Below are 23,496 nucleotides of genomic sequence, written 5' to 3' on the forward strand. Positions count from 1 at the left end.
TGTTAAGTGTTTGCCTTCATCAGCATCCCAGGTTTGTGTCACACCTCAAAGTCAGCATGACATTTGATTATTTACCTATATGATGACCACCGTTTTCCATGACCTTAAAGGAACAGTGTAGGATCTGGCAGTAATCTAGCGGTAAGGTTGAGATTGCAACCAATCGAAGCCTCTCCCATGTGCCAAGCATTCAGGAGAGCTACGGTGGCTGACGCAAAAAGGCAAATAGCCCTCCCTAGAGCCGGTTGTTTTTAGAGTATAGCGTAATTTGGAGCAGAGCCAGTGCTGCTGAGCATGGTCGTGTGCGAGGGAAGCGAGTGGTGAAGCGAGAGAGAGAGTGGCGGCGGCGATGGGAATGGGTAACGTTATCGACTCTGGCCCAAGCCGTTTCTGGGTTACCGTGGAAACATGGCGGTGCAACATGGCGAACTCCGTGAAGAGGACCCGCTCCCTATCTAGATATGAAGGGCTCATTCGAAGGTAACGGAAACACAACAATTCTTATTTTCGGGTGATTATACACTAAAGAAAACACAGTTATTATTATATTCCATTTCTGCCAATAGATCCCCCTAATTGTTACACGCTGGTCCTATAAACCACTGGTTAAAAGTTCAGTAGGCAACAAGTTTTTGGCATCATTGAGCAAAAATTCCATAATAACCTTTCAGCATATTGTAATTCAAGTGTTCTGAGAGATAACTAGACTTCTGCACCTCCTCATGGCTCTGTTTTCAGGTTTTAAAAAATCTAGTGCATGACTTTGACCAATCACAGGACATTTTAGAGAGAGCGTTCCTATTGGCTGTGCTCCAGCTGGTGGGCGGGGCTTGGTATTTCCCCAACAGATCTCAACATGTTATTTTTCAGCATCCTGTTGATTTCAACACAGATTTCGTGTTGCACAGTGTCGCATTATCAAGGAAAAATACGGTGCATCCCTCAGGTTTAGTAGCGCCACGCTGTTGAGCGCTTTTTTTTCTCTTCACCGTAGCTCCAGTCCAAAACAAACGGAAACATGATACAGCGTGCATATGCGTCATTGTGCATGTGTAACTGTGGGAAAGCATCAATACAGAGGAATCGATAGTCAGAGATTCCTCCGCGTACCACTAGAGAGAGCACGCGTGCCACCAGTGGTACGTGTACCATAGTTTGAGAACCATTGTCATAGAGTACATGTTAGTCAACTGACACATGAATGAAAATAAAATCTACTGTTCTGTACTCGCCATTCCAGGACACAGTTATAACATCTGAGAATAGTCTGCAGCAACATTTGGATGAGCTTGTTTGCGTTGTCAAAAATGGTGATTACTAATCCTGAATGAGTCCATTAGGGGCCAACAGCCAAACTTAATCACAAAGGACATTCTTGTTAGTTAACGTGTCATATTTGAGTCAGTACGAGTTAGGTAGATAGATTTAGTTGTTGCAGTTATCCATCTGCAGGGATATCATGTGAGCAAGGTCACAGCTCATACCCTCCACTCCACTGCCCCCCTCCACTGCCCCCGCCCCTGCGTTTGTGCCATCCAGAGTGCTTCACATCACTCAAAGATGACAATCTAATGAAAGATCCTTGTACTGAGCTCATGGTGCCTTCAAGTGCATTCTGCCAAATAGCTATTAAAATGCCCTACACTCTGTGATTGCCTTTCAGAGAGGAGGAAATTGGAGAAGGCAATAGATTGGGCCGGAGGATTAAAATGGTGGAGAGGTTGATTAGATAGCAGCAGCCTGTCAAGATCTCATTGACCAGAGGAAAGTATATGCTGTTAGGCAGCAGCCCAACTGGCCCCACGCAGGCCCACTGTATGAATATCTACATTTCCTTATCCAATGAAGCTTTTGTCTGGGTGTGTGCTGCAGAAGATTGTAGTTGATTTTTTTTTCCTGAATTGCTCCAGAGTACATGGCAAGATGATATATTGGTGAGAGTTAAACCTGGAATTGTGCAGTATAAGACTGAAATTACACCTGGTATTTCCTAACCTGTGATCCGTATTTGGATATGTTATCTGGTTAAGGCCAGAAAACAGGCAGGGTATTGTTTCGTTTTTCTGAGGCAATGCAACAAAAGGAGTTTGCCTTGTAAGATTCATTGTAAAAACAAGAATACTATTATATTTCTTTGAGCTGATGGGAAGAGAGCGTTTTACAAATAATAACGCTGGTGAGTCTTGCTTTTTTTTAAAAGTCAACACCCCGTCCCTACTCCAACAACTTTTACACAGCACCTTGTTCCTATAATTTATTCTGGAATATGTTTAATGATTCAAATAATGATGAGTAATAAATAACAAATAAATATTCATTATCTATAACTAACTTTATGGGATAAAAGGAGTATAAGACCAAGATAAGGAGAATACCTTATATACTTAACTGATAGATAGATAGATAGATAGATAGATAGATAGATAGATAGATAGATAGATAGATAGATAGATAGATAGATAGACCCTATTGTCATTGTCATTGAAAACAACGAAAAACAGTTTAGCAGCTCTTTGCAGTGAAAAACAAACATTAAAAACATTCAGTCACAAAGTAGAACAATAAATAAGTGGATCATCATAAAGTGCAGGTGCCACAATTATGGTTCAGCAGCTAGTGTCCTCAGCCTTTGGGGTGAGGGGGTTCTACACACTTGACAGCCTGTGGGTAAAAGCTGTTTCGTAGTCTGTTTGTGTGTGTTTTAATTGTCCTGTATCTCCTTCTGGATGGAAGGGGAGTAAACAGTACATGTCCAGGGTGGGTGGGGTCTTTGGAGATAAAGCTGGCTTTCTTACAGAGCCGGCCAGCGTATAGGTCACTGAGGGGGGGTAATGTGGTACCAATCACTTTTTCCGCCATCCTCACCACCCTCTGCAGGTCCCTCCTGTTCTCCACTGTGTAGCTAGCAAAAAAAACAAAGAATAAGAATAAACTCAGCTAAACAAAAAAAAAAATCTCATTTTAAGACCAAATGTAAATCAGGCATAAAAACCCCACATGAGGGTAAAACGGTGGAAGAAAGAGACAGAAAAGCAGCATTTAAAACAGAACATTTTAAGGAAAAGTTAAGGAGAAGACTTAGGTGTGTTTTGTGCAACTCATTTTATTTTCTCGGACTACAAGGAAAATCTTACTTTAAGGTGTTTATTTCTAAGCTTATATTAGAAATATGCCTTTATTTAAAATTTCCTGATTTATAGGTCTTATCATCTTTTATCAAATTCAAATTCAAATAAGCTTTATTGGCATGAATGCTCAGATTACATTATTGCCAAAGCTAAATTACATATTAATGAATAATTACATTTCACAAGAAATAATCACAAAATAATCACATCACAATATACCAAATACATTTTAAATACATATTCTTTTAGTGAGATTCTGTCTCCACCTCTCTTGTATGACAACGTGAACACAGCCTGGCCTCCCTGGGTCGTCTGTTCTGCCTGTGACGGCCTGTTTCTATGGCCTGGCTGTGTCCACTCAGTCTGTGCTTTGTCAACGTTTTTCTAAGTTTGCTATCAGCCACGGTGGTCAGATACTCTGCCACCGTGTACTCTCTGTTTAGGGTCAGATAGAATTCTAATTTACTTTGTGATTTGGTGGTTTCGTTCCAATATTTGATTTGATTTTCTTTCTGTTTTGAGATGATTTGGTTGGGCCAGATTGTTTCATCTTTTATCCCTGTTTTATAATCTGCTACAGTTTTACAATTGCTATCAATGCAAACTCAACACTTCCATCCATGTTCTCTGTTAAATTCAATACCGGTGCCCTAATTAGACACCGACACCTGGAGGCTGCTTGACATCATCCCGGATGCACACTGTGCACAGAATATCTATTGCCTATCTGTCTGTCCTGGGAGAGGGATCCTTCCTCAGTTGCTCCTCTTGCGGTTTCTTCCATTTTTTTTCCCTGTTAAAGGATTTTTTTCTTATCTGAAGGAGGAATTTTAAACCCCTTTGAGGCAAATTTATGATTTGTGATATTGAGCTGTATAAATAAAATTGACTTGACTTGACCAGAGTCAAGTCATACTCACATCTAGCACTGACAACTCTTCCTGAAGGTGTTTCATATCAAAAGCAGGAAGGACTGAATAAAACCCCCACATCTACTCCAGGGAGGTGGACATCAAAGATAGGAAATCACACACTTATAACTCTGATGCAATTTATTTCATATTCAAAAGATCAACTTTCAGCAACAAAGAAGGCAATGTGCCACAATGTCAATCATTAGATCATAAAATAAATTACATCAGAGTTCCCATTGAGCAAATCCCCCCTCTGTTATTTTACATTAGACGTCTACCAGGAAAATTAATAAGTTTGCCCTTTGAGGTACTAGAAGGAGCAGGAGTGTTTAGTTTTCATTTCCAGTAGCTTAACAATGATTGAAAAAAACAGAAAAGTAGAACTGCTAGAATTATTTAAAGTAAGTAAATTTAATTAAATCTGTTGAAAGAGAAACTCTTGAAGCAGAGTGGTGAGTATGACATGACTTTGTTGTTGTATTGATTGATTTAGAACTGTGAAAATATTGCTTTACATTGAATTTAACATGAAAGGTACAGGTGTTTTACCCTGCCTTTATTTGTTTGCGCCTTCCATGCCCCCAGCACTTGTATGAGACCGGGCCTCGGAATTTCTGCTCTGCATTTTAAAGCCCTGTTTTGAAAGTACCAATATTTATAAGATGGGAACAGAAATGCTTCTTTGTGCAAGTTTGACCCCCTTTTTCTTTTCACATCTAGTTTGAGTTCTGCTTTCATATTTTTCCTTCATTTTGCCAAAACCTCTTTTGGATTAACATACACTACCTAACTGCGATTGAATGAGAGTGGAGTGAGGTGTACAAACTCAGCAGAATAAAATCATCCCAGATCAATATTACGCATCACCTCCGTGAGTGGAATCACTGGTTTTATCCATGGATTTTTGAGACATTCCTCGTAGCAGGATGGCTGAATTCATCAAACAATAATCACTCCCTACACTACTTAGCGTGACCTCATTTTGACCAGCCACAGTAGGCCTATTACATTATCCTGAATTTATTACATCACCAGTTGCTACAGAGACCCTTGGTGGTTTCCTCGCCCCCGGTTTGAGAGGCATTGCAGCAGAATACTGTATCTGTTCAAACTCCCACGATGCATAGCCCACACTAAACCAGGCCAATCTTCCTTTCATCTGTAGAAAAGCTGCCTCTGCCTCTCCCTCATGACTCCAGTGTTTACACTCACTGACAGTGAGCGGCTCAATGAACAGCTGTCAAACAGCTCTATAGACAGCAGCATTCAATAAAACAACCTCTGCACTCCTCTGCCACTGCCCTAGAACAAGTCTATTGTAGTGGCAGGCTCATCTCTCTCCCTCTATAACCCTCCCTCTCTTATATACACAATCATTTACTCATTGCCTCTCGTGTCTCTCTCTTTTGTCATCAGTTCAATTTAGATAAGCTTTACTAGCATATCAAATAAGCTTGGGGAGTGGCCCGTGTTGCCAACAAGATCCCAGCTTAATATTCAATATCTACAGAGCAACTAGGGATGCACCGATACCAATATTGGATATTGGTCCGATAGTGAGTCAAATAGGTGGATCGGGCATAGATCGGTGGGCCGATCTGGTATCAGATACCATTATTTTAATAAATAACAATTCAGTACATGTATATCTATGATGATATCTATCTACTAATAAACAAAATGTAGTACAATGTGACATCAGAATGAATAAATGCAGTAAAATATGATGTCATGATGGATAAGCAAAATGTAGTACAACGTGATGTCACAATGAATAAACCGAATCTGGCACATGATGTCACGATGAACACACAAAGTGTAGTACAACTCAATGTCATAATTACAGTAATAAACAAAATGTAGACATGATATATTAATGAATAAACATAATGACAACACAATATTAAATTAGGGCAGCTTAAAATAAAAAAAGACACAGTGGCAGACAGCAATGCTGACATGGTTCTGACAATGAAGGGTTGAAAGCAACACATACTGTACATTGCAAACTTGCAAAAAATTATGCCATCAGAATTATATGAACAATGCTATAATCACATAAAAATCCTTGGAAGCTTTAAAATCTTTTAGCAGATATTTCCTGGTCAGAGAATTTACATTTTCCTTCACTCCTTGCTTTTTGTCTGACACACTGTCTCTATTGTCTTCTATCTCCTAAAGCAGTTTTTTCTTTTGACCACTGAAGTCTGTCCATTTACTATTCTGTTGCTGCAGTATGATAATGCACTTTTAGTTGCCTTTAATTTAAACTGCAAAATAATTAAATATCAATTAAGTCTGAACCTGTGTGGGGAGAAGAGAGATCAGTGACAAGTGTTCTCCTCCCCGGCAATGTTTTTTTCTCTCCTGTTTAGCTGCGACATTGTAGCAAAGACTATAGCAAAGACCTGAGAGAGGTTCAATTATAGGATTTGGAGTGGATTTGGATGTGGTGCCTCACTCAACATCACTCCAGGAGAGCAGAGAAACATGGAGTTGCACTTAATTTGGCAGCGGGGGAGTCATGACTGTATCATCTGGCTGTGATTGTTCCCGCCACCGCCAATCTGGGCGATGGTGTGAAAAACATGCAGTGACACTGATTGGGGTTGTTCTCTCTCCTCTGTATTTTCTACTCTCCAAAAAAAAGCAAGTTGGGCTAGAGCTGGATGTATGTAAAAAGACTGCTGTATTTTCATCAATTCTGTAGTAAGCTTTACACCAGCTAATGGCTGAAGTTGCGGCTCATGTGGCTGCAGCTAGATTTCAGAGTAGTTTCTAGTAACAGATTAATTTCATGAGAAAATATATTGTTTAGGCTGCTTTTACAAAAGATTTAATTGTTTTCCTCTTAACCCAAGTCTAGTTATTTAACCATGCAGCAGGGGGCTTTATCGTCCACACTGTCACAGAGGCACACGAACACCTGTTCAGTGCGCCTGAGGGGGGCCGTGCGTTCAACATAACTTGCCAACGCACGAACAGGGAAAAGCAGATGCAATCTTGCTTCTCTGTTTTTCGCATGGAGTGGAGGACAAAAAGCAACCAGTTGTATGACCCTTGATCTGAATGAACTTTTCAAGTTCTTGGGAACAAAGGAGGGGTTTGGTCTGAGAGTATCCCTACTGCAGTCACCACGGAGCATCAAGCAACCGGGGTGCACCGACAGGGCGATTGGTTCACATACTCTCTTAGATGAGGTCAAAGCAAGCAGCAGAGCTGTATTGAATGACAACACCTTTAAAGAGGAATGCTTTTAGAGGCTCAAAGGGGTCCTACACCAAAGCCTCGAGCACTAATGGCAGTTCCCACTGCATGGAGGAGGCCTCCTGACCCCCTGCAGAAACCGCTTCATGAGAGGGTGGCCAAAGACCGGTCTTTATTTGCCAAAACCCTCACTTATCACCCCCACTTCCTGAGACAGAGCCCCCCAGAACTGGGGGATGGTCCAGAGCTGGGCCGCCATCATTTGAGTCAGGGGCTACCAGACTGACAAGTGCCCCCGCCTCACTGTCCCCAGTAGGAAAGGAATGAGACGCAGTGCCAGAAAGGCGTAAAGCGTCTTTCTTGGCCATGGCACATGTGGAAACAAGTCCACCCCCCAAAAGATGATTCTTTTCAATGATTTTGTGGATTCAGAACTCAGCTGTTCTCTGTCCATCTAATCTTCACAGATAAGGTAGTGGGGGACTTTGGCCTCTACTCCTGACAACATAGAGTGCGTTGTTGACAGGAAGCATAAAGCGTGAGCATGAAAGGGTGAAGAGTGAAGGACACAAGTCTCTTTGACCCATCTCCCTCTCCTCCGTCTCTTTGCCCTCAGCTCAGCCTTTTTTAAGCACCCATTGTTGTCTGAGGATTTGAGGCGTGTGTTTGTGGCTGAGGTAGGCCGTTTAGATGTGCACAGTGCAGCGCTGCACTTTAGAAATTCTCTCCGCTGGGGCTTTTTCTGATGTGGGTGTTTTTTATTCTGCTTTAGGTTGGCCACGCTTGATGGGTCAGCTATCAGCTCTGTGCAGCCTTGCACACAAGGCCTTTGATTCACCACTCAAAGACACACACACACACACGCTTGATCGCACACACATGCATATAAACATGTACGCCATGCAGAGTGCAGTGCAGGTACGTACACCTTTGTACACAGTCTCCTTCTTCTTGCCCTTGACTTTTCACTTGGCTAAACTCAAGCCTCCTCCTCAGCCTTTACACAAGCTCGCTTTGGGATGGAGAGAGAATCCTTCATGCATATAAAGTCCCCCTCCAAAAAAAAATGTGTCTGGTGACAGAATGATCGTCTATAGCATGAGGACAGGTAATTCTTAATGGAAGAAAAGAAAAAACAGAGTTTAAGGGATAGCTACAAAGATGGCAGCAGTCAGAAGTCAGGACTGAACTGAAAACTACCTGCAGGCTCCACTCTGCTCCGAGATGTTCAATCGATTAAAAGTGCTCTTGTGTTAACATCTTATTGACACAGAGAGAAAGATATGGCAGCTTTGCTAACTTCACAGAAACACAGAGGAGCAGCTTAACAAATGAAAAATGTTCGGTCAAAGCTCAAGCACTGTTTTGGAATGTGGATTTAGAGTAAATACACTGCACAGACTGTACCGTTTGGAGCAAACTCACAGAACTTGGCTCAGATCTTTTTAATGATACTGCTTATAGGTGACATTTTATGCAACATTTTGAGTAGTTGCAAAGGAATGAGTCATAAACAAATGTAACTGACTGAAAATGAATGACTCACTAATAAGTAGTAGGAGTCCATATATCCATATTATTTTTGTATTGGGCAACTTCGGCTCATCATTTTACCGCATGCTGTCAAGTCACAAGATTCTCAGAGCACAATGTTTTACAGTTTTTTCACAATCGTTAAGACACATTTCCTGAAACTCTTTTCTCAAAACTGAAAGCACAAAATCCAATTTTCAAACTACTTTCACAAAACCTCTGACTCTTCTCGCAAAACTAAACAATCGCCTTAAAACAGTTTCATCTGTGCTCAAAACCAAAAGATGTTGTCAGATCATACTCCAAATAAAAACACTACTGAGCATTCATTACACACTACATCAGCATTCAGGGAATGTAGCATAAAAAAAAATGTTTGTTTACAATTCAGTAAATGCATTTTGCATTTCCAAAAAAAAAAAAAATATCATAACTCAGTGGATTTAGCACTTTACATACAGTAAAAAAAGTAAAAGAAAATGTCCTGGAATAGGACAAAGGCTACATGTAAATGAGAAGCACATTACAGTACACTGTTAAGGGGACCACAAAATCAAAGTCAACAAATGATTTGTCATTCAGCCTCAGCATTAGGTCTTCATGCTGGGTCAGGCCACAGGACTTCATGTACGTCACATGACACATTATCCCCAGCCAGGCAACAGAGGTAGAAACCGGTGTGCCGGCACACCAGAGGGCAGCCTTGGCAAGACTCGCACCTATGTCACCACAGGCCGATTCCATGGCCTGTATGAGATTTTCCCTGGTGTAGGGTTGTCGGTCATATACCTTCCATCACCATGAAGAGAAAAAGCTCTTCTATTGGGTTGAGGAAAGGGGAATATGGTGGAAGGCAAACCTTAATGAATTGCTGGTTGATATTGAATCACTATCTGGATGGTGCGGTGGTAGTTTGTCCCAAACTATGACATAGACAGGATGCTCTGCCTGCTCATGATCCTGCTGCTGACGCCCAAACAAGACAACTCGAAGACCGACCAGAAATGTAAGAAGACGCTGGGTGTTATATGGCCCCAAGATGGCATCAATTCACAACTTCAATCCCTGAGGAGCTACGTTAGCATTAGTGATGGTTACATATAGTACGAGTCCAGTTACAGTTAGAAGTGGGTGGCCGTCTGAACCATAGTTGGTGATTGTTGGAAAGACTAACCAAGACGATTTTGGTGACATTTATTTAGTTTCTGTCGAGTTTGAATGAAGTACGTGTTATGCAGTGGGCAACCTCCGGGTCTGAGAAGTGAAGCCAATGTGGACATGCCTTAAACTTGCATTCTTTCTAACAGCCAGCAGGGGGCGACTCCTCTGGATAGAAAAAATAAGTCTGATTGTATAGAAGTCTATGAGAAAATGAGTCGACTTCTCACTTGATTTATTGACTCAGTAAACATTGTAAACATGAGTTTATGGTCTCGATCGCTAGTTTCAATTCTTCTTCAATACAGCATGATGTTCATTTAGTAAATTATGGTCCCATTTAGAGTCAAATAGACCATTAAGCAGGGTATGCTTTAGGGCGTGGCTACCTTGTGATTGACAGGTCGCTACCACGATGTTGTCCGGTCTGGTAGTTGTCCATGTTTTCGTCTTACAACTTTAACTCTTTCAAAGTGTGTTTTCAAATCATGAAAGTTAACGTTAACATTTTGGTCATCTAAAAGCGTTCGGTTGTACTTAGCTCTGCCCTCTCTTGTCACTCTCTGGTTGCAAAAAACAAGATGGCAACAACCAAAATGCCGAACTCGAGGCTTCAAAAGAGTAGACCACAAACCAATGGGTGACTATATCCATTTCTTATATACAGTCTATGGTTTTACAATGCTCCACTGCCAGAACAGCTGATCTCCAAACTGAAACTACGGCAGATGTAGGCCTATAGCTCCATGTTCAGGTTCATCACTTGACATGACATGACAAATAGGCTATGCACGTTGTGCAACAAACTGGCAGCCACTTGTTGTGAAGTGAAGGCAATGGAACAGGGGAGGGAGAATGTGACATCTAGTGGCTGAATGTTATCAATGTTATCAACAAGCACCTTTAATTTGGTTTAGTTTCGGAGTTAATCAGGAACAATTGATTAAGAAAGCTCCATATGTAAAGATAGCATAGATATCTAATTATTACATACAGTCTCAATAACATTGCATCTCAAAGTCTTTTGTAACTTATCATTATTTTCATCTATTATATAGGTCTTGATTCAGAGTTGCTCATGAAGTACTTATTAATCATCAGCCAGTCCCTGATTTCATTCACTGGTAACTAGTAACAAATGTTTGTATTAATTATATTACCCTGTAAATATGATATGGGAGACTCGTCTGGTGCAAAGCTAGACTCAGAGATGTAATCTCTGTTGTCTCTGTCTGTCTGATGATGTTAAATCCACCAGAGACTTAGATAGCCATTTGGAAAGATAATTATCAGTGTTTGGTTTACTTTGAATATTGCTTGTACTTACAGTATCATCTCAGCATTCCCAGTATGGTTCCAAGCACAGTCCTAGTATTATCATACCATCACCATGTTTCTCAATTCTGCTTCATATTGATATCCTAAAGCCCAATTTCTGCATGCAGTTCCCTGGAGAAAAATACATATTTTATTTCCCTCTATGCAATTTATTCTCTTCAGCACCATTTCCAATGACAAACAGGCCTGAGAATGTAAATTCCATTCTGTTTCTGTTCATACATACAGTACTACTGCAGCGCACGTAAATATTTACACCTTCACCTTACTTGGTCATTGTTTCTTTTGCTGTTTTTCAGCCTGCGCAGTGATTTTTTTTTTTTTTTTGCCTCTCATTCAGGCATGTTGCATAAAACCAATTTTCTGACAGGCGTGTAGGGATTGTGGTGATAATGAAACAGCAATAGGCGAGGTGAATGTTAAAACAAGATAAGTACCAACCCATGAAGTGAGTGGATGTTCTGTTTCTTAGGAAAATGGGGATTGTTATCCTGCTGGTGAGTAGAGTAGAGTTGAACTGGATGTAGTTCTATATGTAAATGTATATGAAAGACTTTCCAGCCCTCCAGTCATACAGGATTCTCAGTACATCTGCAGAGCTCTATCAGTTGGGATTCCAGTGCCTTGCTCTCGGGCACATAGTAGGGAATAGCTTTCTTTTATTAATTTCCCAGACCACATTTGCCCAACCAATTTCCACACGCAGCATTTCAATTATAAGTTACAGTCCATTTCCCTTTTCCAAGGTTCACATGATTTGCGTGATACTCTCTGTATGTCTAGGCGGGTACAATACAGATATGTTAAATGTCAAATGTTAAACAGAACAGCCTTTTAGACATTAAAGACTAACAGAAAAAATAGAACAAGGTTTAAAAAGAGCAGTCTCGTGGGTTTACCCTTTGGTTGTGACAGGTGCATACTGTGTATTGTAGAGAGCTCTGTAACTGATTTCCCCCAAAATATAAGAAAGTTCATCCTCATTGGTGTGATGAGGGATTTCTGGACTGACTAATCCTATCTCTAAAGTGCTAATTTTCAAACCCTAGTATTCTTATTTAGATTTTCGCCCATTGTTGTAATGTTTTGTTCTTTGAATTTTAATCTTTGGTGTCTCCATCAGTGGTGCTAACCAAGAATTGATGTGGTGCTTTCATTTAGTCTCCATCTCTAGTGCTAAGTATTTATTGTTTCTCTTCCAAGGGATCACTTGGCAGTCAAACAGTACATCTTTTACCTTATATTTTTTGTTGTTTCATTCTAATATCCATCTTAAAATCCTCTGAGACCCGCTATCCCGACCGACTTTACTGTCTTTCAGAGGCTCGAGCAGGTTCAGTTTTAGGGCTACAGTGAAGCTATCATATGAAACTCTATTGGAAATCTATTGCTACCAACCATGTGATGCTGGCTTGTCAAGAAGGAGGCTAAACAACGCTACAAAGTTGGGCTAAATTTTAGCAAGGAAAAACTGGCATGGCCATTTTCAAAGGGGTCCCATGACCTCTGAATGAAAATGGGTTCTATGGGTACCCACGAGTCTCCCCTTTACAGACATGCTCACTTTATAATAATCACATGCAGTTTGGGGCAAGTCATAGTCAAGTCAGCACACTGACACACTGACAGCTGTTGTTGCCTGTTGGGCTGCAGTTTGCCATGTTATGATTTGAACATGTTTTTTATGCTAAATGCAGTACCTGTGAGGGTTTCTGGACAATATTTTTCATTGTTTTGTGTTGTTAATTGATTTCCAATAATAAATATATACATACATTTGCATAAAGCAGCATATTTGCCCACTCCCATGTTGATAAGAGTATTAAATACTTTAAAAATCTCCCTTTGAGGTACATTTTGAAAAGATACAAAAATGGACGGTTAATTTGCAATTAATCAGGATTAAATATCTAAATTGATTGACAGTCCTAATACCAACACATTTTCACTCCCAACTCGTCAAAAAACGTAACTTTGTCAGTGCCCCTAAGCTTCAAACTATGATGCTCTAGGTTTTCCTCTAGCATTGTTTTTGGAGGTGCCACGGCGTGCCAGTTACATAGTGTCTTCTCAAAATAAACTTCTGTCTTCACAGGAAGTTTAGGTTTAGGCTACAAAACTACTTAGTTACAGATGCAGCGACCTAGAATTTGCCCTTTTTCCGTGATGGGGCCGAGGCCGATCCGTGACGGGTCCGTGCCGGGACCTTGCCGGGTCCTTGGCTGAAAAGAAATTCCCCATGATGACATATAAGCGGCGCTGACTAATAACACCCTTGGCGCCATATGTGTAAACCAGTTGCAATGGTTTATCACGCCCCCTTGGCGTCACGCCCCTTGGCCCACGTTAAATAACAACAGTATTCTCTCCCCACAGGTTTCCTCACTGTCAGTGTAGGAAAGCTTTCGTGATGTGGATTTTTGCAGTTGAACAAATAGCTTTGCACCCAGTGTACATGCTATAGTAGCAATACAGACACAATACGGTGAACATGGCCTTCTCTTTGTGCAGGAATATATCCAGCCTGCTTCCACAGCCCTGTCCTTGAGTCGCCCTGTAGTCTCAAACTGCTATCACACAAGAGCCACGGCTACAAACACAAAAGAGAGAGGCTCGAGATTAGTCTGGCTGTTTGAAAGGAAATTGAACATTGTGTCACAGCGACCAGACAAGAAGAGTTCTCCCTCTCTCTGTTTTATTCATTTTTTTTCTCCCTCAGGACAGCCAGGTAATCATTGTCTCACGGACAGTATGAATGCAGATGGGCAGAAGGTCGTCCGAACAGAGGAGCGGCCCGCTCAAGGTCAAGGCTGGAGAGCTTGTAAAGACTGCCTTCACAAAGACAAAGAGCAACCTTGCTTGGTTGCAGAAATAATGAAGGAGATCTTGAACAGGAAAAAAGAGAAAATTAAAAATTCTCTCTTATAAATTTCCTTTATAATACTCTGCACAAGAAGCCAAGCAAGACAGTTGGACACTACTGACTCTTAAAGTATATTTGTGATGTTCTTACAGAATCTGGGAAGTTTCACTTTCACGTTACAATCGGCCGTTTGTTCACAACGTTCAGTTTAATTTTCGCTTTCCAAACGTAGTAGATTGTAGCCCAACCATGTAATTTCTTCCTAAAACAAACTAAGAGGTAAAGTGATGCCAAGGGTAACTAGGGCTATAGTGGTTTTGATGCCAAAAAATAAAGTGACGCTAAGGGGCTTGACAAAGCGCTGTTATCAGGCTATTAAATAGGCGTTATCAATCACTGTAAGCCCCATAGATGTGGGTTAATAGGGGCCTACTACACCCACTGGTGGGTTTAATCATCTATTCACATGGTCGATCACAGAAAGAAGGAATAAAAGAACACGACAGCGACCTCTAGCGACCGTAGTAACTATGACAGGAGCAGAAGTGGAAGTCAGGCGCTCAGTATACACAGTGTGAAACTCCATATGGGGTGGAGGTCGGGGACGATGGATGTTTTTCCTCTAAACTTAACCAAGTGGGGTTCTTTTTTTGCCTAAACCTAAAGAAGCCTTTTTGTTTGTGTTCAAAACGTGACGTTTTATTCTGTTTTACAACATGTTAGAACGTGTTGCTTTAAAGTTTCACTTTTACTTTTACAACCTAGTAGGCGGAGTAGGCCCATACTGACCCACATCTACGGTTCTTATATCGACTGATAACGCCTATTTAATGGCCTGATAACAGTCAAATCGGGTGCACAAGTTGGGATGAGAAAAGTGTGTGTATATATACTGTATATATAAAGTACAATAAATATGATGAAGCTAAATATGGGAAGTAATGGATTAAGCTGTTAAAATGTGTGTTCTTATGATTAACAAATAATGAGAAATTGCAAGCACTGCAATTAATGGTAACTGTGTTGCTGTCGTGGTTAAAGTGGATTAGTGAATGTTAACTGCAGATAGTGAATGCCTGGCTACATTAATAGTCTTATCTCTGTCTGGTCATTAAGGCAGGCTGCTGCACAGATCTTTTTACTGAAACACTAGCTTGTCTCACACTGAGGCTGTGAGAAGATTTCCATGTTTTAAAAATGGGAACATTTGTGCAATCTATTGCATCAATCACTCTCGGGAAAATGATGAAATAATTCCTTTGCACTTAATATGCAACAGTAGAGTTTATTCATTATTGATACGTACCGTATACAGTCCAGTTGATAGAAGGTCTTTTTTATAGCCAGAGGAGAAAAATGCAAATGGTCCAAGTATATCTGATATGATAATAAATATTATATGTGTTTCTGATCAAATCATTGTGGTTCTGCCGGTCTCTTAGCACCCCTGAATAGTTCCTTTATTTAAATTGTCTAATTTATTTTTTTACAATAAAGGTTATTTGAAAAAGGTCACATGATCCCTTTGTAGTGGTGATTCCATTAGCTTTATGTTTGGAAGTAATATGATTTAATATACACAACCACTCAAAAGTTCAGAATCAGCTGCTATATTGATGTTCCTCTTCTTTCTCTCAATAATATACATTTTTCTTAGTATAATTCAGACACCAGGTATTTACATTTACAATTATGTAGATAGTTTCGGCCCCGAAAGAAAAAGAACCACAATCTTTTCCTAAACCTAACCAAGTAGTTTTGATGCCTAAACGCCGCAGGAGCTTGTGCAGGCGCACTGATCGCTGGACATTTGTTGGAAAACTCACTAAAAATAACAAAATTACTTATAAGATATCATACAAACCGCTGCATGAGGATATGTTGTCTCTCAACACTACTCTGTCTTTAGCTCTCAGCTCCAAGTCCACTGGTTCCTACTGAAGATGTAAATCTCATAGTTTCCTTTGATAAAAGGCTTGGTCATTTCTTAAAAGATGCTGTTTTTTATGAAATGTAACTCAAACAGGGGGGAATAGGTCAGTTTTTGGGGACTATTTTCAGCAGCGGATTAATCCACATTAGTATTTATGTTAGCAGAACAATGTATGTGGGATTGAGTCAAAATAAACTACAGTGTGTGTGGTCATGGTAATGAAGGCGATGTCTTCCAGTACGGCTCATTTATGTGTTTTTAATAGTTTCTGGGCAACAATGGAGCTCTTTGGCACAGAGGAAGAAGATATAACAGGATTTGATTCACACACAATACTTGTTAGTAGATACATCCATTGTTAGTTTGGGTCCTCACATTTATCTTTTTCTTTTTATATATATTTTTTTTAATAACCAAAGGTGGAGACAGTCATCTATATATGATAAGCTCATAACTATCTTTATTAATTTAGTGGGGTTTTATTTGAAGGCAGTTTTCTGCAAACTCTACCTGCGGCCCTTAATTCAGCGGGGCAGTTTAGACAGTAAGTGAGGAGAAAAAAAAAACATAATTTTCATCATCAGTGGCCTTTTCTGACGGACGCCTCAGTCTATCTCTGTTCTCTCTCTCTATGACCCACTTCTCCTGCTGAAACAGATGTTCCCTCGACACCATCATTTACTCACCTCCCTCTTAATTACTGCCGCTAATTAGCAGACACATACGCCTTTTTATAGGAACATGCATGGACTGTATAGTATTTCCATCGCATGAAAGGGACGGTGATATTATACTTGAATATATAAAAACACAGCTTGATGCATTTGAGAGGCAGGTTCAGCAGTTTATAGAGCTGTAATTATGGTCGTAGAGGGAGGAAGTGTGATGTTTGCAGGGAGGCAAGCAATTAGAGGTAAAGTCCTTTTATTCTCTGCTGGTTCTGGCATGTGTTACACAAAAACAGAAGATCAACAAAGAGTCTCTGTGGTGAACAGGAGAATATATAACACAGAAATTCAGTACAACATTCAACATGATATTGCATTACACTGGATACTGGACCCCCCTCCCATTCCTCTCCATCTCCTTCTTTGTGTTGCTGCATTTGTTTTTACTTGTCTCTCTTCTCTCTCTCTCTCTCTCTCTCTCTCTCTCTCTCTCTCTCTCTCTCTCTCTCTCTCTCTCTCTCTCTCTCTCTCTCTCTCTCTCTCTCTCTCTCTCTCTCTCTCTCTCTCTCTCTCTCTCTCTCTCTCTCTCTCTCTCTCTCTCTCTCTCTCTCACACACACACACACACACATATCGACTTTGATCCATTAGTCAACACCATATCCCAGGGTTCCATCTGTCCCTGTTTTGCTCTCATCCTCCATGCTGTCCCCCAAAGTTGTCGGCTTATATTTAATGAGGGAGTGTCAGTTGAATTATTCAGCTGTCATTTGTTGCTTTTATAAAGTAAATGAATGTCAGAGAGGCGCTTCTCTTTACACCACAGCACACAGTGTTCTCTATTCTCTGCTGCGTCGCTGCACGAGATAAGAGTTGGTTTTTTTTTATGAGGATTTAGTTATGCAGTATGGAAATAGCCTATGTTAGTTACATGATGGAATAAAGAGTATTACATTTCAGTAGAGGGCTCTTAGGTAGTGTAACACCCTTTGGCAGCCATATTGGAAGTCTTCAGTTCAGTGAAGAGGATTTTGAACAACTGATTGTACTCTAAATATACACATTGCCTAAGTAATCTATTTTTTAATACGGCTAATGGAACTGACTAGTAAGTCCTCGTATGACTCCTCAAAAAACAAAGCCTCTGTCACTGGAGAATGGCGCACAATCCCTTATGCCATCCCACCTTTTTATCGCCTCATTCCCTTTGACACACCCCTACCCAACATTGCTGTGTGATGTAATGTAAGTGATGTAATAATCACATTTGATTGCGCGGTTGCAAGCACACAGTCTTGCTCTACAGCCGCACCGCTGTTTTGCCCGATGTGCTTTTTGGTGCTGCTTTTTTCAGCTTTGGATGACTTAATACAGTGTCTCCTATACAGGATTTTTAGAGACTGTGGTGGGAGGATCTTGGACCCTCTATGGGGGTTCAGGGTCATGCTCCCTTGAAAGAACATTTTGAACATATTAAAGTTAAATGCATCAATCTGGAGCACTTTGAGAGCAATTCTAAGAGTCTATGAAGAACGTGGTGCTCTAGTAAACAATTTAATCATAAAAGTTGCCTGGTTAGGAATGCTGATGGCAAAAAATCACACAGCATAAGCATGGTAAACGTCGCGCTGGGAGTCCCGCACCTCCCTGTTCCCAATCTGTTCAGGAAGCAATTTTATAGTAGTATATAAGGCCATGTATAAATCCTATTTATGCAAATGAATGCACATCAGCACAGGTATTTTCCCTGATTAAAGCTGCAGTGGGTAGAAATAATTATTTTTATATCACTATATCCTGACAGTAGTGCATGAGACAGGTAAATCTGAAAAAAATCAAGTGCCTCTGTGTCCTCCGGTACTGAAAATTGGCATCTGCAAGACTTCACAGACCGGAGGAAAACAGCCAATCAGAGCTGATCTGGAGTCTGCCGTCCAGCTGCCCTCTATGAGAGCCGGCTGTCAATCACTTAGCAAACTCCGACCAAACGGTCAAACTAGGCAGCGCTGATCAAATATGAATCAATATTCTGTTACTGTAATGTCTATTTCTCTCCTCAAATGTTTTCAGAAACATCTTGTAGTGTACTGTTTAGCTGTAAAATGAGAAAGTTTGTGAGCCGGCCGCTATGTTGAGATCTGCTAAGGAAATACCAAGCTCCGCCCACCATCCGGAGCACAGCCAATAGGAACGCTCTCTCTGAAATGACCTGTGATTGGTCTTCCGTCCCGGACTAGATTTTTTAAAGCCTGAAAACAGAGCCATAAGGAGGTGCAGAAGTCTAATTATCTCTCAGAACACTTATACTACTGAAGCTTTAATAGGTCAAAAGCTGTTAAAACTGCTGTGCTTGGACTCTGTGTATACTTTGTCAGTTCATTAGTCCATTAAAAAGTGTGTGGCAGTGATCCCACAATAATAAGCCCCCGAATCATTACTGTACAAGACTTCTCATGTGCATGCCCTAGCACTCCCCGACGTTTGCATCAGTCATCTGGGAGCGTGCAAAGGGGCTTTTGTACAGTCCTGTCTCTACCTGTTAGTCATTATTCATAACATGTGGTCAATTGGCGGTCTAATAACACTAATGCTTATAATCAGTTATTTATTTGAGCTTTTTTTTTTACACCAAACAACGTGATCAGAAGCATTAATGTGCTGCTTCTGTCAGTCATCGGAATTTGATGATGCAGGATGACAATCAACAAAAACTGCCCAATCAACAAGTTACCTGTCAGTCTCTATGACATTTTGTTTACTCCTCTGGGTTGTTTGTAAAAAGTCAGTGTGAAAAGGAACCGCACCAGAACTAGAATGCAACCAGTTATCATTTCTTCCCCTTTTGCTCCAGACCAAATGAACCCAACTAGTGAAAGCACCCTGTGTTTCACAGCTTTAGTGCTTTTGTTACTGCTTTTATAAGAGGTGTAGCTAATGAACTGTACAAAGTGGAATTGACCGTTTCAGAAGAAGAGTTCAGGACTGTTTAGTGCGGACAGACATGTCAACCGCAGTCAGTTCACTAATAACGCAGTGATCTCAGCTGCAGTACAACAAATATTCACAACCACTGTTGTAGCTTTCCATAGATTTTACTGTCGGAACTTGTTGACATATCTCAATTTCCTCCGATATCTCCAGCTTTATTTACTGCAGCCAATGATTCATTTTTGAAAGTGTATTGTGATCCATTATATTGTCAGAGCAATAACTCTTTTTTTTTCCCAGATGTGGGTTCACCCCTCATGATTATGTTTGTGAGGTACAGTTATACAGAAGCTGGACTGGTGCCAAGGCAAATTGGATTACGTCTTCCAATGTTCTCTCAAGTGTTTTATTATCCCTGAGCTGAAGGCATAATGTGATTACTTGGTGATGCCCTTTGTTCGGCGCACTATTATCCTGATGCTGTGTCCATGAGTTCATTAACAGCACATTATGACTTGTTAGACACAAGCGCGCTGCAGAGGCTGCTGAGCTCATACAGTATGAGTCATTCATGTTGCGTTCAGGCTGGATAGACTCCTACTGTACGTGGGCTGCAAGTAAAGTTTCAGTTCAAACTAATGCACTGTAATTGAATAATGGACTGTACGTGCAGTATATTATATAAGCAGTATTAAGTGGGTTTAAGTGATAACAGTCATAACTTCCTCCCTCATTTTACATTCAAAACAAAAAAATAAAAAACTTTCAAACACAGTGCTAATTTATGAAATGAGGACATGTGAATAATATGATATTCGTTTAGCAAAATAATATTAACTCAAGGTTCACTTACTAACTTTGTTTTTACGAGAACTTTTAACTGCATCTGTTGCAGAGCTGAGCGTTTGTGGAAATCCATCTACAAGTTCACTATCAGTAAGGGCTTTTAATGGATTTTAATGACATGATTAAGGATGCCAGAGCTACAGACTTTTTAATGCCTCCCCACCGTCTGTCCGTAGGTCATCATCTACGTATATCCACGTTTCCCATTGCGAAGGCGATATCTCAAGAACGCCTGTAGGGAATTTCTTCAAATTTGGCACAAATGTCCACTTGGACTCAAGGGTGAACAGATTGGATTTTGGTGGTCAAAGGTCAAGGCCACTGTGACCTCACATCCGTCCCATTCTTGTGAACGTGACATCTCAGGAACACCTTTAGGGAATTTCTTCAAATTTGGCACACAGACATGGATGTAAACTGCAACTTGATTTGTTGGCAGACACATACAACCCCAGGGCTGTAACTCTAGTTATCCTTGTATCTAATAGTCAACGTTATTCCAAAAATGTCTTTGCATCAGTACTATTTTTATTCTACTTATAATATACAGACGTAGGCAAAGTTGTTGGTAACGTTCCGTTAAAGAGAGAAAAACCCACAATGGTCACTGAAATAACTTGAAACTGACAAAAGTAATAATAAATAAAAATTTACTGAAAATGAACTAATGAAAATCAGATATTGTTTTTGAATTGTGGTTCAACAGAATCATTTTAAAAAACAAACTAATGAAACTGGCCAGGACAAAAATGATGGTACCCCTAGAAAATATGTAAAATAATGTGACCATAGGGACATGTTAAACTAAGGTGTGTCCTGTAATTAGCATCACAGGTATCTTCAAACTTGTAATCAGTCAGTCTGCCTATTTAAAGGGTGAAAAGTAGTCACTGTGCCTACGTCTGTATATATGTTCACAACGTTGTTGCACCTCTAACAATAGTCTGAAGTGTGGCTTTGATATTCACATAATATGAACATACTGTTAACTGACACTTGTGTTCTGGATACACATCAATACAGACTCCCTCAGCAGCTTTTTTCTCAGGAGAGCTGTGGATTCATCCCCCTGCTAGGTAAGATAGGAGGCAGTTGATATGATCTATGAAGGGCCACGTGGAAACAAGACTCCCCCTTCCTTTTAACGCCTGAATAAAGATATACCCGCTGTGATAAAAGCTGATAACAGCGACATGTCTCACCAGACGTGCTGTCTGCGGTGGAGACAAGCTGACAATTATAACGCCTATCTGCGGTGTAATCACTGAGCTCTACATTGTCCTTTTGGCATTTTCCATATTTCTTACTTTTGATTTGTGCCCGAGCATTATGCAAAGCAGACTTCCAACGCTATTTCAGATGGTACATGCTGATATGTTGTTAACGATAAAATGTTTGTCACTTGCTGCATTACAATGGTCACAGATATCGTTTGAACCACAGAAGTCAAGTTCCGAGTATCTCAGGTCAACACTTCACCAGAGTGCTGATTTATTTTATTTTGCACTAGGAAATTCATGCAAGTTTAAGTGCAAACAAGCCCTTGGACTGTGCAAGTAATAACCCCTTAATCACAAATTGGAAGTACAAATAGCGTCAGATGTCAAATTAATCCACGGAGGCTGGCACCCCTGCACCCTGAAGCCCTTTTTATAGAATTGAAGCATTTTATTATCTGATCTGAAATTGGAAAACTCTCTCTGCTTTGCTTTCTCACTTATATTATAGAAATATTCCTCCAGGTTTAGGGGTGTGAGTTTGACTGGAGGCGCATCATTTCCTCCACAAAGCAGAGAAGGGAGAGACATTAAAATAGCATGGTGTGACAACAATAATGGCTGCCACTCTGAATGGATAAACTGCGTGCAAAGCCTTTCAGACAGCATTTCATAAAACGCAATGACATTTAAAAAAACACAAGAACATTTCAGAAAACACAAGAACATTTCACAAAACTAGGGCTGTCAATCGATTAAAATATTTAAATGTGATTAATCGCATGATTGTCCCTAGTTAATCGCGATTAATCACAAATTAATCAAATTTTGTATCTGATCAAAATGTACCTTAAAGGGAGATTTGTCAAGTATTTCATACTCTTATCAACATGGGAGTGGGCAAATATGCTGCTTTATGCAAATGTATGTATATATTTATTATTGAAAATCAATTAACAACACAAAACAATGACAAATATTGTCCAGAAGATTTAGCATAAAAAATATGCTGAAATCATAACATGGCAAACTGCAGCCCAACAGTCAACAACAGCTGTCAGTGTGTCAGTGTGCTGACTTGACTATGACTTGCCCCAAACTGCATGTGATTATCATAAAGTGGGCATGTCTGTAAAGTGGAGACTCGTGGGTACCCATAGAACCCATTTACATTCACATATCTTGAGGCCAGAGGTCAAGGGACCACATTGAAAATGGCCATGCCAGTTTTTCCTCGCCAACATTTAGCGCAAGTTCGGAGCGTTATTTAACCTCCTTCGTGACAAGCTAGTATGAAATGGTTGGTACCAATGGATTCCTTTGGTTTTGTAGTCTCTCTCGATTTTTTTAATGCGTTAAAGAAATTAGTGGCGTTAAAACAAATTTGTGCTAATGTGTTATTATCACGTTAACTTTGACAGCCCCTAATATATATATATATATATATATATATATATATATATATATACTGTATATACTGTAAATACAATATATATATTGGCAGATTGACAGTCAGTGCATCAAGGAATCATTGTCCAATAAGTATGGTTTGCGTGTCATCTTCATGTTATTGTGTTTGGTGAAATGTGTTTCCTGAAATGTTGTTGTGTTTTGTGAAATATTGTGTTTTGTGAAATGTTTATGTGTTTTCTAAAAAGCCGCGAAATGTTGTGTTTTGACCCTAAGGGCCACCGTACTTTTTGCCACTTTTGAATTTATCCAGAGTAATGTGGGGAAATGCTGTTGTACGAGTTGGGTGAAATT

At 40.2% G+C, this 23,496-nt stretch overlaps 1 protein-coding gene across 1 annotated transcript in view; it reads left to right on the top strand.

Annotated features, from left to right (window-relative positions):
* sez6b (seizure related 6 homolog b) overlaps positions 1-23,496 on the top strand; it is a 200,106-nt gene that overhangs the window by 107,427 nt on the left and 69,183 nt on the right. The window lies entirely within an intron of this gene.

The sequence above is a fragment of the Sebastes fasciatus genome, chromosome 7, assembly GCF_043250625.1.
Source record: "Sebastes fasciatus isolate fSebFas1 chromosome 7, fSebFas1.pri, whole genome shotgun sequence".
NCBI classification, from domain to species: domain Eukaryota; kingdom Metazoa; phylum Chordata; class Actinopteri; order Perciformes; family Sebastidae; genus Sebastes; species Sebastes fasciatus.